General features: G+C 41.8%; 2 long non-coding RNA genes across 11 annotated transcripts; both read left to right on the plus strand.

The window, feature by feature from the left end:
- The first annotated feature begins 731 nt into the window (after positions 1 to 731).
- On the plus strand, positions 732 to 3523 carry LOC124674375. 2 transcript variants are annotated; one of them, XR_006992995.1, is made up of 6 exons: positions 732 to 883; positions 1031 to 1104; positions 1205 to 1575; positions 1675 to 1784; positions 1970 to 2041; positions 3251 to 3523. It is a non-coding gene; the product is annotated as an uncharacterized LOC124674375 (long non-coding RNA). The 2 variants fall into 2 exon arrangements; XR_006992996.1 differs by having other exon boundaries at positions 1278 to 1575.
- Positions 3524 to 3557: 34 nt separating this feature from the next.
- On the plus strand, positions 3558 to 10136 carry LOC124674374. 9 transcript variants are annotated; one of them, XR_006992993.1, is made up of 8 exons: positions 3558 to 3744; positions 4573 to 4634; positions 4757 to 4854; positions 5320 to 6546; positions 7143 to 7277; positions 7357 to 7444; positions 7609 to 7689; positions 8133 to 10136. It is a non-coding gene; the product is annotated as an uncharacterized LOC124674374 (long non-coding RNA). The 9 variants fall into 9 exon arrangements; XR_006992988.1 differs by having other exon boundaries at positions 3560 to 4854; positions 5320 to 5833; positions 5929 to 5999; positions 6376 to 6546; XR_006992990.1 differs by having other exon boundaries at positions 3558 to 4854; positions 5320 to 5616; positions 5717 to 6546.
- The last annotated feature ends 6414 nt before the right edge of the window (positions 10137 to 16550 follow it).

A 16550-nucleotide genomic window follows, 5' to 3' on the forward strand; every position in this document is an offset into this window, starting at 1 on the left:
TCCCTAAATTGTGGTTGCCCCTCCTGACCATAATCATTGGCACCACAGGGCGCCATATATATGGAATCGCATATGGCTGCATGTAAGCAGGTGGATGGATAATTAGCTGTGTTACACAGCCTGTGTAGAATGCATGGATTTCTCCTATAAATGTTCTAACACTACTCGTCTCCTGGAGGCCTCAAAAGGGGCAAAAGAATCCTGTTCGTCCAATGAGAATGTCCGTATTGGTTGTCCAGATGACTCAATGACAGTTGGGCCCGTGTTCGTGCGGGGCCCGTGTTTCAGCGAGCGAACCAGCTTAATCACCACGTCCGCCTCGCGTCCATGTCCCGCAGCGAAACCTAGATCTCGTCTCCGCCTCTGAGCCGACGTCTCCTCTCCCTCGTCTCCGCCTCCCCACTCCCGCTCTGATCCGCCTCGGCGGCGGCGTCTCTCTCGTCTCCGCCTCCCCACTCCCGCTCTGAGCCGCCTCGGCGGATGGCGGCGGCGACCGGAGGCGCCGGGCAGCGCCGACGTGGGGCGAGATCGAGGAGGAGCTCGTCAATCGCGGAGGGGCGAGCACGAGGGCGGCACCATGAGGAGCTGCTAGCGGAGATCGGGCAAAGGAGCAGAGCCTGGTGGCCCGCCAGAGGAGGTCGGCGGCGCGGAGAGTGGCGGCGCGGGCAGCGAGGGGACTGAGGAGGCGGCCGGCCGGCTCAGAGGTCCAGCCTCCTCATCTCCACCAACACGGTGCTAGGTGGCTCACCCTGATCTGGGCATCCGCGCCGGCGTCCTCTGTCTCCCTCGCCCCGGCCACCGTCTTCCTCCATGGCGCCCATTCTCCAGCGGCGTGACATGCGTACGTTGGGAGGAGGCACCACAAATCGACTGCGAGCGCCAGGTACGCCAATTTATGTGGATTCTTTGTCAGGAAGAAAAGGGGCGGCGTTGGGAAGCAGCTCGTGGGCATCCAGATTTTGGTTGATGTCCTGGGTGAAGAGGGGCTTCAGTACCTAACCTAACCCTTTTATGGATCTCCCCTAAACAGGATTAAACCGGTTTTGAAAGTAAATCACCTGAAGCTGGAAATAGCAGTGAGTACTGGGTTCAGTATTCCAACTGGTACGAGCCAACCTGTTCATTTGCTATGCCTGTTTACCATCTGATGACTATGCGCTAGCACATATATAATCAATTTACTGTCTCCATCGTGTTTTTCTAGGTGCTTTTCACGGTTTGTGGTTAGAGGCACATATTAATGTTAAGCTCACGGTGGAGCCTGATTATTTTCTCAGCGAGGATGGTGTGGCGAACGGCGGCCAGATGCTTCAGAGGAAGGGGAGCGGTGGGTTGAGGTCAAAATTGGTGGACTACTGGATGCCTAGAAGGAAGGAAGAAGGACCGGTGGCATGGCCTCGACAGGATGAGGAGGCGGGTCCCGGCATGGCCTGCACGACTGCATTTTCTTCTCGGTTCCTTTGCTTCCATGGGTGTTTGTGCTGGCTTGCATTGCGATGGATTACGTTGTGTTGGATCCGGCAAGGCCAGGTGATTCTGATGAAAGTCGGTGAGGTGCACAATGCTTGTAGAGTGGTGAGAACATGCTAGAATATCTCTCTGGATTCGTTAACACATATGATGGTGAATCTGCTTCTCTTGAAAGTCATGAAATATCTTCATTTTTCCTTGCAGCCTTCATAGATTACCAGGATTTTGAGCTCATAAAGCTTCTGCATATTCGTTGTGGTTTTCGTATTGTGGCGAGAATTGCATCTCCATTTTTCTCAAAGTCGGAGCAGGGGGTCAGTTTCTTTATATAAATAGTGTGGATGTTTTGTTTTGAATATACCCATGAATCAGATAACATAACTTTATATGTATGATAAATAGTGGAAAACTAATGATCTTTTCCAGTGTGAGGCTAAGTGAGATAAATCTAGGATGGTTCCGCCCCTGCTTTGCTTACTGATTCTGGATGGTTTTCTAGGATTTCTGATGGAGGGTTGTGTTCGTTGAGGGTCCTCTGTTTTGCTGTTAAGTGTGCCTTCGAGTTCATCAGGTATAATATTAGTTTGCCTCTTTTCCTTTCTTTCCTGCTATCACAATAACTTTCCTTGTTTCCATTTCCTTTGTTATCATGCTGCTCGAGTGCATCTTGGTGATTTCGTGCTTGTTTTGGTGAGGATGAATCAGTACATTACAGTTGAGCTGACTGCTGAGGAAGTGTTTATGTGAATCTGTTCATACCCACCTATATTTTTTGCTTGTAATGCACTCCACATGGATTCATGGGGATCCGTGGTCTTCTAGCTGAAGATGGATTTAGCCAAGAGTGGTGTATATCACAGAAACAAACTATCACAGGTGCAACAGATGAGAGGATAGTTGATACATGTTTGATCCCTTTTCCGTGGGTTCTAAAACTATTATTTGGAAAATGTGGTAATACACAGCTAAACCCAACTCCATTTTAATAACTAGAATAGGAAAGTGGATTTAGCCAACGTCTGAGAGATACCTATATCACAGAAAGTAGGCTACCACTTACTGTTCGTATATTGTTTTATCTCAATAAGGGTCCCACTTACTGATCTCGAGTTCCTTTGTATATGGTTTCATTTGTAGGCACCTATTCAATATTAATTACCAATGTCCAGTAGGGTAACCTTATGCTGAATTAATGTTTTGCTACAAGTTATTCGCTGGAGGACTGCTGGGAAAAGCGCTAAGTTTGATACATTTGATCATGAATAATAGCTTAGGCATTTGCTGTTAGAACATGACAAAATATTTTTTGAACCTCACATGATCATTGATGAAGAAAATGATAGTTTTTTCTGCACCCATCCACAGAAACTTGAAAGTATCCAAATATTTCCTGCCTCGAATAGAGGAAATATTATCTAAAAGCAGAAAGGAGTAAATTTTTTGGACACGATTAAAAATACACATTCCCCTTTTTTGGTCTCTCTATGAAATTTCCTGATATTAATATTGTGAAGATGAGTAATGAGGGGTTTGTTTTTTTAGAATTATGGTATTAGTTTCTGTCAACTCTGTTCTGCATCTTTTGCAAGTGCTTTTATAATCTTATCCTAGGTTCAATATTCATACTTAGTCTAGCATTAATACTAATTTCAGCGAACTTATTTTAGCCTCTTGTCACTGGCACTTAAAAACGTTATACTGCTCTGTTATGACTTATTGCATATTTGAACTGGTTCAAATTTGACACTCTTTTTTTGAAACAAACTTACACTTTTTGTAGGTTATGTGAATTGTTATGTCAAAGAAAATATAGATCTGTTAATTGCATTGTTAAAGCATATCTCTGAATCAAGAGACAATGCGAAGAAACGGGAGTTTGGCTTTAGAGAAACAAAGGTCGAAACCATGTTCTGAATGCGAGTGGGCTGTTAGAGAAACAAAGGTGGATATCATGTTCTGAATGTGAGTGGGCTTAGTGCAACAATGTGAAAGGCTTCAAGGAAATGGAATTTCTTATGCAATCCTGTTCAATAAATATCTATTTCTGAATTTACATGTTCTATAGCTGCTTTGAATCTGCATGTTTGCTTGGGCGGGCACTGCTTCGGGTCGACGCCGCCGTCGCGGCTCCTCCACACCATGGCCGACGTATGCTCGGCGGCGGCCTCCGACGAAACCCTAGCTGGGAGTGTTCCCAGCCGAGGAAGACCGAAGACCAAGCCACGACGGGGGAAGGTACGGCCTCCAGCACCCTCAATGCCTCAGCCCCCCATCGTAAGTTATGCTTTTCGATTGCTCCTTCTCCTCCTCGAACCTCTATATATGTAAGCAGTGGAATGTGCATGATTTTTTTTATAACGAAAATGGTCCAGATATGATATTTCGAATGTGCATGATTTTTTTTATAACAAAAATGGTCCAGATCTGATATTTCTTGGTTGCTTATTTGTGATCTCTCCTTGCTGATAGAATGGTACTAACGAGAATGGTCCATATCACTAAATATGCTTGTTCATATGTGCTTTCTAAAGTTTGTTGGTTCATATTTCTTAGCATTTAAAAGTTACCCGGTTGCAAGCATTTTGAAAGGCCCATGAACTACTCTTCGTGGGATATGCTACTACATTAAGTGCAGGGCATTTCTACAGAATGTTCAGTAGCAATTGGTGGTGGAATGAAGAATCTAATCTGGCCGTTGGTACATGATCCAATAATAGGAGAAGTTTTCAGATTTTTACAACTTGGTCATGCTTTCACCTGATATGTCCCCGGCTAAAGGCCTACATGGCATGTTACAGATAAACAACAAAATAAATGTATATGAAGATAGAAATTCATCCCTGACCAAGAAGATTATTCAATGCATAGAAGTGTTAAGCATCAATGATTCTATTCCTGCATTATGTTTATCCTTCTTTGTCGTGTGTTTACTGTGTTAGATTGTTATGTACTTCGGCTCTCTGCTATGTAAAATAAATGCTATCAAAAGAGACATGGTGTGGTCTCGCTGCTACAATCTCCAAATTCCGTTGTTTCAATTGTATATGATCTTACACTTGTTATTTCGGAGATACACTATGGAATCATATCATGTGCTTGCAGAGAGCAATACTGTTGTGTTTCTTCTCAAAAGATTGTTGGACTCCATTCAGGTCTACATGCCTGTATGATCTTGTTTTCATTTAATACCTATATCTCTTTCATTCAATTCTTATGTTGCCTTTCAACTCCAAGATCTGCCTGATACAGAACTGATCCAATATTTATTCTGTTACCGTATACTTAGCCTCTGAACAGAATTTCAACAATAGTGGTGCTAGGAGAGAGCCAGTATTTTTCCATTTACTCATCCAGTGGAGGTCTCGCAACAGGAGTAGTATTAAGGTCAGTTGTTTTTGACATAAAATGCAGAGCGGAGCTGCTTTTCATTAATAATAGAGGAATACAATTACAAGCTAAAGAAAGCGAGTAAAAGAGATCCTGAGGTGTAGCAAATTAAATAGGACGACAAGGTTTCAGTCACTTTTCTTATATTAGTTGTCCTAGCCACTCATTTTGTTCCATCATGTACTTTTTAAAATATCCTAAGCTGTAGCAAATTAAATAGGTGTTGGAAGATAATGTCTTATTCATTTGTCATAATTTTAATCAGCCTATCTGCCACTACAATTAAAGTATTATATAGTTGCTTATCAATGTACAGAACACACGATAATGTTGTTGCTAGATATCGCCTAAAGCTGTAGATCATGGTTTGTTGTTCAACCTCCATGTATATGGTACAACTCATATTCCTCTTTCTGCTCCTCTTTCTGATTCCTTTTCTTCCCCGATTTATTTTGCTGCTAGGGTTTGGTCGTCAAAGCAGATTCACCGGCTAGGGAGAGGAGCAGCGGACTGAGGAAGAGGTGTAGACGCAGCTACAAGAAAGATGTTTCCAGGCTCACCTGTGTGGGCTACCCCTGCTAAAAAATCTTGGAGCTAAGTTATGCCTTCTATCACTTATTTACTTACTCTTGGATTTTCTTTCTTTACATTAGATCATTTTTTGGTGTATTTTTCACTGTGTATGCTTGTTTCTGCGGGTACAAGAAGTGAGGATAGGAAGTGGCTTGTTCGGTTGGGTATGTCTATACTAAAGGAGTTGTAAGTGACCCTGCAATATGTAATTTTGGCCATGTCAAGATTGTCTCAACTAATGACTGAACTTTATCTTGTCATTTTGCCGCTTGGATTTTCCATTAAGCTTGGTGAAGTATATTATGTTAGTGGACGAACAAAATACCATGGATGTCTTTGCTATTTTGGAGGCAATTCTTTTTGTGGGTTCACCTCTTGTGATTATCTATATGAGACATGCGTAGTAAGTTTTTTCACACAGTACAGAGCTGCTAATTCAGAACATCAGGAAGCTTATGATTTCCAATTCTGAGTTATGAGCTCTCTCACTTTGAATAGGTATTTTGGTAGATTCAATTGTTACAGAAAAAAGGATATTTTGGCAGTATTTCTTCAGCTCCATTGAATAGGTATGGTTATTTTAAAATTTCGCAGTGACAACCATTTGTGTCCTTTTTATGGTTAAGAGTAACCTATTTGTTCACTTTCTTGACAGAGTGAGCAATTTGAATTTTTTTCTCGTCATGTGCTTGATGAATTGCTTATAAATGCATAAAAGAAAATATTAACAGATCCCAGATCACCTTAAGTACTCAGTATGCTTAGACTATACGGCTACTCTTAATAACTACTGTTAAGTAGAAGTCCTACATGTGATCCTCCTGTTATAGAAAGGGTGGTTACTACATCTGTAGCTTTGTGCTTAATCTGTGGTTTTGCATCTTTTTTCGCCCCCTTCTTAAATTTCATAGTGATAATATTGATTGCTCATGTTATGTCTAGCAGCAAGGCGTCGGTGTAGGCCTGCAACGGTGGTGACAGAAGGCAGGCTGTGATTGATCTTGAGATTGCCTTGACCCCTGTGTCGTAGCGGCTGCTGATTAGAAGATCTCTATCTTGAGAATTCAAGGACCCCTGGGTTGAGGAGGACTCGGCCAGGGAATGCATTCGTTGCTGGTGCGTGTGCTATGGTCCCTTCTCCAACTTTCGTTTTGGAAGCATTTGCAAGTAATTAAGCCAAATATTAACAATGTTCATCTTGTCTCATTCGGGATACTCATAAATTTGGATTAACCTTTATTATCTTATTCATATAATATTTGGCTTCTAATACCTTCTAGAAAAAAATGTTTATCTATTGTGGCATGTGAAGTGATAGCACGTGCACCCCTCTGAAACTCAATTAAATTCTTTGTTCATTTCCAGATTTCACCATACCCATTTATATACCCAATTATATTCTTTGTGCACTACTTGGGTTACTGTTTTGGGAATATATCACTAACTTTTCTTTTGCCTGACTAGCTTTTCTGGGAACAAAAGGGGACTATAGAGCTTGAGGTGCTGTTTTTATTTAGAAAGAAAATAAATATGATAAGATCAGCCAGCTTTAATTATATGAATCAATTCCGAGCATTCTCGCTCCGTTTTTTTTATCACACATGGAGGAAGCGTAACACCCCAGAAATTATTATTTGTTTCCAGGAGTGGCGCTCATGGACTGCCAGGTTGCAGGTAGCTAAACTTTACTGATTCATTCTTCCTCCTTGTAGGAAGCTACTATTTAACAGGGACACAAGTAACAACAGGATTCCACATTTGAATAAGGATTGGAACGTGAATGTCGATGCGAGCTCAATACACTATGATCTGACCATCCAACCGTGTTTGACCCTTCCAGGTTCAATGTACGCATTGCAAGCCTGAAGAAATTAGTACCATAGATATGGCTTTGTGACTAGACTGATGGTACATTTGGTTTTACAGCTGCAGAACATGCGCGAGAAAAATAATCCAGGAAAAAGAAGTGCTTAACATTGTTCTAACAGCAACTCAGCCAATTTTACAATACCTGGTTGGTCACAGGACTAATTTAGTTCTATAGTGGGCGACAAACCCTCTTAGTTATTGAATATTATGCATTTGATATTTCGCATGTTTGGTGCTCACTGATATACAATATTTCATATTTAGAGGCAAGAAAGTTGGGTTGGTTGTAATTTTAATTTTTGTTTTCAGGCTGGCCCATCAGATCCCAAGCAATTCCCCTTCATTTTAGCCGGGAACAAGGTTCATGTAGACACTGGAAGCAGGCGAGTGGTTAGTTTCTGGAACACTCAGATTTTTTTACCACAAACACTCTACAATTAATTCTGGTAGAAAAGAAAAACTCAATTGTTTACACATGTCCAGCTTTGCGTGGCGACGCATTTGATCTCTAAAAAATTTCTTCGCTTACTGATTGAAAATGAGGATGGTACATGTGGTTAATTACAATCTCCTCCATTTGAATGATAGCATTTACTAATTGTTTTATCATGAAACCGGTTCTGTCGGAGCCAAGGTCCAGTTCATTTTTTATTTGCGGGATATAGATGTTTGTCACACATGGCCAGCTTTGCGTGTGTATAAAATAAGCTCTTACAGTGGACAAGGGAAACTGAATATTACTATAATTTCTGATCTTCTTATGTTGCAGTATCTTGAAAAGCCAATCAAGGTAGTAACATGTTTCACATGATGTCTCTGGTTATGTTAAACAGGAAAAAATGAAAGAGAAAAGAGAATAGGCAATTATGACAGAAGCACGGACATCTTGAATCAATGCATAAGGCAGGTTGTATCACTTTTCTTGATCTGGTTGATGGTTAGTATTCTCTTGTTAGAAGTCGCATCTTTGATGTCGGGGCCTGGGATTTTTTTTTAGTATGCTAATGGTCAGCCTGGAAGTCCGTGACATGTTTTCAACGACTGTGGTAGACCAGTTATTAAGTTGCATACTTTCTTCCTTGGTTTCTATTTTAGTTCTCAGATGTCCTCAATATTGCTTTGCTTCGCCATATCGGCTCACACTCTTGATGCTCGAAAGCTATTATTTCAAAACTATGCTCTATCTTCAAAAGTTCAGATGTTTGTTTATGCTTTCTGTTTCTTCTGTTTTGGCAGGAAGCTATTTTAATCGTTTCTTTTGCAACAACAACTTAAAAACTTTGTTCTTTATAAAATTGACCAGGATTTGTAAACCAATACATTATTAACAGTAGTTGGTGAGACCTGAAATGTAGTATACCTAATTCCGCTCTGAAGATAAATATTTTAAGTCACTTATTGCACTCTCTTACCTGTTTCCAACAAATTGCGAAGATGGTGAACTCATTAGTATATTTTACTTTAGTGAATAAATTCATAATTGTTTCCCATCTTTGGATTTTTCCTTCAAAAATTCAGATAGTTTGGTTATGCTTATCTTGGTCAGACAAATATTAGTCCTCTTTTTTCCGGAATACAAATAAAAAACATTCATGAAGGGAGCAAGCTTTACAAAACAACAGTGTTACTGTTAGTTCATGGGCCATGTAGCAGAGCACAGCTTACCCATTTCAAATGTAGGTATTTTGAAAGCATCTACGGGTTTGGAAAAATAGCAGGGCTTGTGAACTCGCTATTATCAGTTCAGGCTGCTGGCTCAAGATTCAGAATTGTTTCTCTTTTATGTGCTTTGCCTTCAAAAGTGTGGATACCTTATTATGTTTTCAGTTCCTTCTTTGGTTTTTACAGTTCATTTTGAAGCTAAAATGTTTGTTGCTTTCGTTTCCAAAATAAAATACAGTGATTATGACAGAAGCGGAGGCTTTCACAAATTGTTTAAAAAATAGTATTTCAAGATTGTGTTATCGCGTGCATGTGTTCCCGCATGAAAGTAACTGTTCAGTTCCAGTACTTTAGCTGCCTACCTGGGTACGCTGCTGAAACTGATGAATAAAATACTGCCTCATTATTGCAAAAGTTTCGAATCGGTAGACCATACTTCTAAGTGTACCATTTCCATCAATACTATATAGTGGTTACATTTTATTCATAGAGCTTGCAGTGTGTCTTATACAGGCTACTAATTTTACATCCTTTTGCATTGTACTATACTGCTGCGTGAAACAACCGGCCAAGGTTCCCTTGTTCCTATGACTATTTCTGGAGTCAAGTCTATGGATATCACCGTTGCGGGACACACCGTTGCTATAGCAGATACATGGAGAATGCAGCTAATTTGGTGGTCAAGGATTTGAACTACCGCTGGTTAATGCAAATACAAGAAGAGAACGGACATATCGGGAGTCAGCTCACATATATCGCTGTTCGGGAACACACCGCTGATGTAGCAGTTATTATCGTGTATGCAGCACCATTGTTTTGTGAAACCAAAATGGATCCAGAGCAAGGAGAAATTGTGTTGTCACATTGATGAAATGCTATAGCACAGGTGGTGATCTGGAAGCACATGATTAGCAAATTTGCGAAATTATCTTGGATCTTCAACCATTCCATACTGTCTTATGCAGTGTTGTTGGCTTCAGGTGTTATTGGACATAGTTAAATTTTTGTAGAATGTACACATGAATTCCACCAGCTATGTTCTGTAATATAACTATTTCAATATTAGACTTAGATGAAACAATACTTGTTTCATGTTGGAATATATATTATGTGTAATGTACGGATGAATTCTGCCAGCTATGTTTTCTAATATAGTTGTGATAATATTAGACTTAGATGAAAAAAAATACTTGTTTCTATCTATAGATATTGGAATCTATGCTATGCGTATCTCAAGGAGACCTTGATGAGCCTCACAGTTCAAAGCCAATAAATCTCAATCATATACTGTCTCACTTTTATCCTTGTGCCCAGGCACAACGGGACCTACCGAAACATGGGGGCTTCAATGTGTTCTGCATTTGTTTGTTGTCTGGCTCGGGTTAACTGCAATTGTTATCCGAATTGAACTACTAACCAAAATATGATTGAGGATCCCCGTAGCGGCAATGATGCTAAGCGGGTCTAAGGGGTCGGAAGAGGAAGAGGAGGACGTAGAAGAGGTGGAAGGAGACGTCGAATGGGAGGTAGAGGGAGTAGCCAAAGGAGGGCGGAGGAGCTATCGAGGACATTTTCTCCAATGCACGTCGTTGGATGCCGATGGAGCTCAGCCTGGATAGCCAGCCAACTCGGCTGCCCTCCCTTTACCACTATTCAGGTGACAGCAGAGGTAGGGGCGGACCTACGTTATGCTACCAGGAGTCACATGACACCGGGTAGAACTTCCATTCCTTGGTAAATTTTAACCATTTATAGTGTGTGACACCTTTAAATATAGGTATAGAACACCGTTATTTTCTGGCATTTGCTAAAACACACCGTTCGATTATGTTTTCGTCAGGTACCATTACAATTTTGTGACACATTTGCCAGAACACACCACCGGCCTGAAAACGAAAAGGTTTGCACTTTAGCTTGTGATGACTGGTTTTGAAGACAAAGTGCAAAGCTTTCCCTTTTAGTTAGGTGGTGTGTTTGGCAAATATGCCACCAAATTGTAATGGTACCTGACAAATACACAATCGAGCAGTATGTTTTAGAAAACGCCAAAAATAACGGTGTCATGTGGCAAATTTTTCCAAAAAAATATGAGTGATCGAGGGAGTGACACCGGTATGTTTTTGTTCTGGATCCACCCCTAGGCGGAGGGAGGGTCAGAGCTCCGCTCCAAACACTAAAGCAATTAAATTACGTGCTAATTTTTAATACTATAATAAGCTACAACTTATGCTTTAATTTCCGATTTAATTCTGCTATTTGCGCGATAGCGCAACCGGTCATCTAGTACACCTAAAAGAAGCAGAATCGATGGAAGCGCCATAACCAGCAACGTAAGATCAGATCAGGTATGTATACACACACGTGCAGCAGTTTTGATGCATGAAACACATCTGCATTCATCTTTAATATTAATTATGATATAGAATTATTTTCAATCCTAGGCTCTCTATCATGTTATCTATGTGTGCTCTGATTTTTTGTATCCACATAATAATTGTACTTAATATTCCAATTTTCTATAGAAAATTTAATTTACAAGACGAAGTTTGTTTGCTAGAATATTCTTACATTTGTAATTTCTCTCAGAAACATTTATTATGTTGTTCCACCTTTTTCTTTCCTTAGATTTATCCTCCGCCATTTTGCTGGCATAATGCGAACTGTTTCGGTAGGATAAGACTCATATACACAAAAAATATATTTGTGAAGATAAGTTAAAATCTCAGTTTTACATTAGTTAAGGGATCGTATGGGCACCCTTTTCGTGTCCTCAGATTTATCGTGCAATGTTTTGTGTAAAACGTTCTTGGGTCTACAACTGTTGGTAATTTACTATGGCTTTATTTTTACATGGTTAGGAGACAAACTAGAACTGACAATTCTATATGAGCACTACTGCTCTTAGGTCCAGCTAGCCAAACTTTTTTTTGCAGGAAATAGCTGATGATATTAAAGCAAATTTTTTACAGAAAAAACGACAAGAAAGAGAAAATTACAATTACTAATGAACTCCCACTTAATACAACATCCCTCATAGTTGTTAAGTGGTACACGATCCAGATCCACTACACCAAAACCGATCATCACGTGAGATGATGTAGCTTCAATGGTGAACATCAACATGTTGATCATATCATCCATATGACTCGTGTTCAACCTTTCGGTTTCCGTTGTCTCGAGGCCATGTCTGTACATGCTAGGCTCGTCAAGCAAACCCAAGTATTCCGCGTGTGCAACATGGCTTACACCCGAACGTTGAGTCTATCACATCCGATCATCACGAGATGCTTCGAAACGACGAACTATATCAACGGTGCATACGAGGGGAGAACACTTTATTATCTTGATATTAATGTGAGGGATCATCTTATAATGCTACCGTCGCGTTCTAAGCAAAATAAGATGCATAAAGGATTAACATCACATGCAATTCATATGTGATATGATATGGCCCTTTAGTCTTTGCGCCTTCGATCTTCATCTCCAAAGCATGGACATGATCTCCATCATCAACGGGCATGATCTCCATCATCGTCGGCGTAGCGTCAAGGTCCATGGCGCCGTCTTCATGGTTGTTCACCGCATGTAGCAACTATTACAACTACTTTGAAATAATACTCAACATGAAATATAAAGACAACCATAAGGCTCCTGCCGGTTGCCAAAATACAATAATGATCATCTCATACATATTCATCATCACATCATGGCCATATCACATCACCAAACCCTGCAAAAACAAGTTAGAAGCCTCTAATTTGGTTTGCATATTTTACGTGGTTTAGGGTTTTCGAGTAATATCTAATCTACCTACGAACATGAACCACAACGGTGATACTAGTGTTGTCAATGAAAGAGTAAATTGAATCTTCACTATGGTGGGAGAGACAGACACCCGCAAAGCCACTTATGCAATACAAGTTGCATGTCGAACGTGGAGCAAGTCTCATGAACGCGGTCATGTAAAGTTAGCCCGAGCCGCTTCATCCCACCATGCCACAAAGATGCAAAGTACTCGAACTAAAGACAACAAAGCATCAACGCCCACAAAACAATTGTGTTCTACTCGTGCAACCATCTATGCATAGACACGGCTATGATACCACTGTAGGGATTCGTAGCATAGAAAACAAAAAATTTCCTACCGCGAGAACGCAATCCAAGCCAAGATGCAATCTAGAAGATGGGAGCAACGAGGGGATGAACGAGACTAACCCTTGAAGATTTCCAAAGCCTACAAGAGGAGGCTCTCGTTGCTGCGGTAGACGATCACTTGCCGCTTTCAAAAGCGCGTAGAAGATCTTGACGGTGCCACAATCGGGCAGCACCTCCGTACTCGGTCACACGTTCGGTGTTGATGAAGACGACGTCCTTCTCCCCGTTCCAGTGGGCAGCGGAAGTAGTAGATCCTCCTCGGAATCCCGGCAGCATGACGGCGTGGTGGCGGTGGTGGTGGAGATCTCCGACAGAGCTTCGCCTAAGCTATGTGGGAGAGAGAGGGAGGAGGAAACCGCTAGGGTTTCTGGGAGAGGGGGCTCTTGGGGGGTACGGCCATGGTGGTCTTGGTGTGGCCGGCCAGCCCCTCCCCTCCCCTCTTTATATAGGTGGAAGCCCCAAGGATTAGGTCAAAAGTCTCCGAATAAGACCCCAACATAAAACCTTCCATATGACCAAACCTAGGGGGAGTGGGACTCCCCCCTTTCCTTTGGTGGGGTGGCCGGCCACCATGGGGAGGAGTCCACTTGGGACTCCTCCTCCCTTAGGCTGGCCGGCCAAGGTGGGTGGAGTCCCCACCTTCCATGCTTATTTCTTCCGGACTCTTCTAGAACCTTCTAGAACCTTCCAGAGAAAATACCGGATCATTTTCAAACCTAGAAAATGACTTCCTATATATGAATCTTATTCTCCGGACCATTCCGGACCTCCTTGTGATGTCCTGGATCCCATCCGAGACTCCGAACAAAACTTCGAACTCCATTCCATATTTCCATATCTACTTAAACGACATCAAACCTTAAGTGTGTCACCCTACGGTTCGCGAACTATGTAGACATGGTTGAGACTTCTCTCCAACCAATAACCAATAGCGGGATCCGGAGATCCATAATGGCTCCCACATATTCAACGATGACTTAGTGATCGAATGAACCATTCACATACGATACCAATTCCCTTTGTCACGCGATATTTTACTTGTCCGAGGTTTGATCATCGGTATCTCTATACCTTGTTCAACCTCGTCTCTTGACAAGTACTCTTTACTCGTACCGTGGTATGTGGTCTCTTATGAACCATTCATATGCTTGCAAGCTATTTAGACGACATTCCACCGAGAGGGCCCAGAGTATATATATCCTTCATCGGGATGGACAAATCCCACTATTGATCCATATGCCTCAACTCATACTTTCCGGATACTTAATCCCACCTTTATGACCACCCATTTACGCAGTGGCATTTGATGTAATCAAAGTACCTTTCCGGTATAAGTGATTTACATGATCTCATGGTCGAAAGGACTAGGTAACTATGTATCGAAAGCTTATAGCAAATAACTTAATGACGTGATCTTATGCTACGCTTAATTGGGTGTGTCCATTACATCATTCATATAATGACATAATCTTGTTATTAATAACATCCAATGTTCATGATCACGAAACCATGATCATCTATTAATCAACAAACTAGTTATACAAGAGGCTTACTAGGGACTTCTTTGTTTTTCACATAACACACATGTATCAATGTTTCGGTTAATACAATTATAGCATGGTATGTAAACATTATCATAAACACAAAGATATATTATAATAACCATTTTATTATTGCCTCTTGGGCATATCTCCAACAGTATTCACATCATTTCACTTTTAACGGAGGCAGCCTCGGCATAACCCCTATGATGCTTGTTTAGAGGGAACCCATACTAAGCTACACAAGATTCTAGTTAAGCCCTACCCATAATCAGGTATTGTGGGGTGATGTGTGCAATCGACACGTCCGTTGGGAACCCCAAGAGGAAGGTGTGATGCAGACAGTAGCAAGTTTTCCCTCAGAAAGAAACCAAGGTTTATCGAACCAGGAGGAGCCAAGAAGCACGTTGAAGGTTGATGGCGGCGAAGTATAGTGCGGCGCAACACCAGGGATTCCGGCGCCAACGTGGAACCTGCACAACACAACCAAAGTACTTTGCCCCAACGAAACAGTGAGGTTGTCAATCTCACCGGCTTGATGTAACAAAGGATTAGATGTATAGTGTGGATGATGATTGTTTGCAGAAAATAGTAAAGAACAAGTATTGCAGTAGATTGTATTCGATGTAAAGAATAGGACCGGGGTCCACGAGTTCACTAGAGGTGTCTCTCCCATAAGATAAATAGCATGTTGGGTGAACAAATTACGGTCGGGCAATTGACAAATAGAGAGGGCATGACAATGCACATACATGATATGATAAGTATAGTGAAATTTAATTGGGCATTACGACAAAGTACATAGACCGCTATCCAGCATGCATCTATTCCTAAAAAGTCCACCTTCAGGTTATCATCCGAACCCCTCCAGTATTAAGTTGCAAACAACAGACAATTGCATTAAGTATGGTGCGTAATGTAATCAATAACTACATCCTCGGACATAGCATCATTGTTTTATCCCTAGTGGCAACAGCACATCCACAACCTTAGAACTTTCTGTCACTGTCCCAGATTTAATGGAGGCATGAACCCACTATCGAGCATAAATACTCCCTCTTGGAGTTAAGAGCAAAAACTTGGCCGGAGCCTCTACTAATAACGGAGAGCATGCAAGATCATAAACAACACATAGGTAATAGATTGATAATCAACATAACATAGTATTCTCTATCCATCGGATCCCGACAAACACAACATATAGCATTACGGATAGATGATCTTGATCATGTTAGGCAGCTCACAAGATCCAACAATGAAGCACATAAGGAGAAGACGACCATCTAGCTACCGCTATGGACCCATAGTCCAGGGGTGAACTACTCACTCATCACTCCGGAGGCGACCATGGCGGTGAAGAGTCCTCCGGGAGATGATTCCCCTCTCCGGCAGGGTGCCGGAGGCGATCTCCCGAATCCCCCGAGATGGGATTGGTGGCGGCGGCGTCTCAGTAAGGTTTTCCGTATCGTGGCTCTCGGTACTGGGGGTTTCGCGACGGAGGCTTTAAGTAGGTGGAAGGGCAGGTCAGGGGGCCACACGAGGGCCCCACACACCAGGGCCGCGCGGCCAAGGCCTGGGCCACGCCGCCCTGTTGTGGCGGCGCCTCGTGGCCCCACTTCGTCTCTCCCTCGGACTTCTGGAAGCTTCGTGCAAAAATAGGACCCTGGGCGTTGATTTCGTCCAATTCCGAGAATATTTCCTTTGTAGGATTTCTGAAACCAAAAACAGCAAAAAACAGCAACTGGCTCTTCGGCATCTTGTTAATAGGTTAGTGCCGGAAAATGCATAAATATGACATAAAGTATGCATAAAACATGTAGATATCATCAATAATGTGGCATGGAACATAAGAAATTATCGATACGTCGGAGACGTATCAGCATCCCCAAGCTT

The sequence above is a fragment of the Lolium rigidum genome, chromosome 7, assembly GCF_022539505.1.
Source record: "Lolium rigidum isolate FL_2022 chromosome 7, APGP_CSIRO_Lrig_0.1, whole genome shotgun sequence".
NCBI classification, from domain to species: Eukaryota; Viridiplantae; Streptophyta; class Magnoliopsida; order Poales; family Poaceae; genus Lolium; species Lolium rigidum.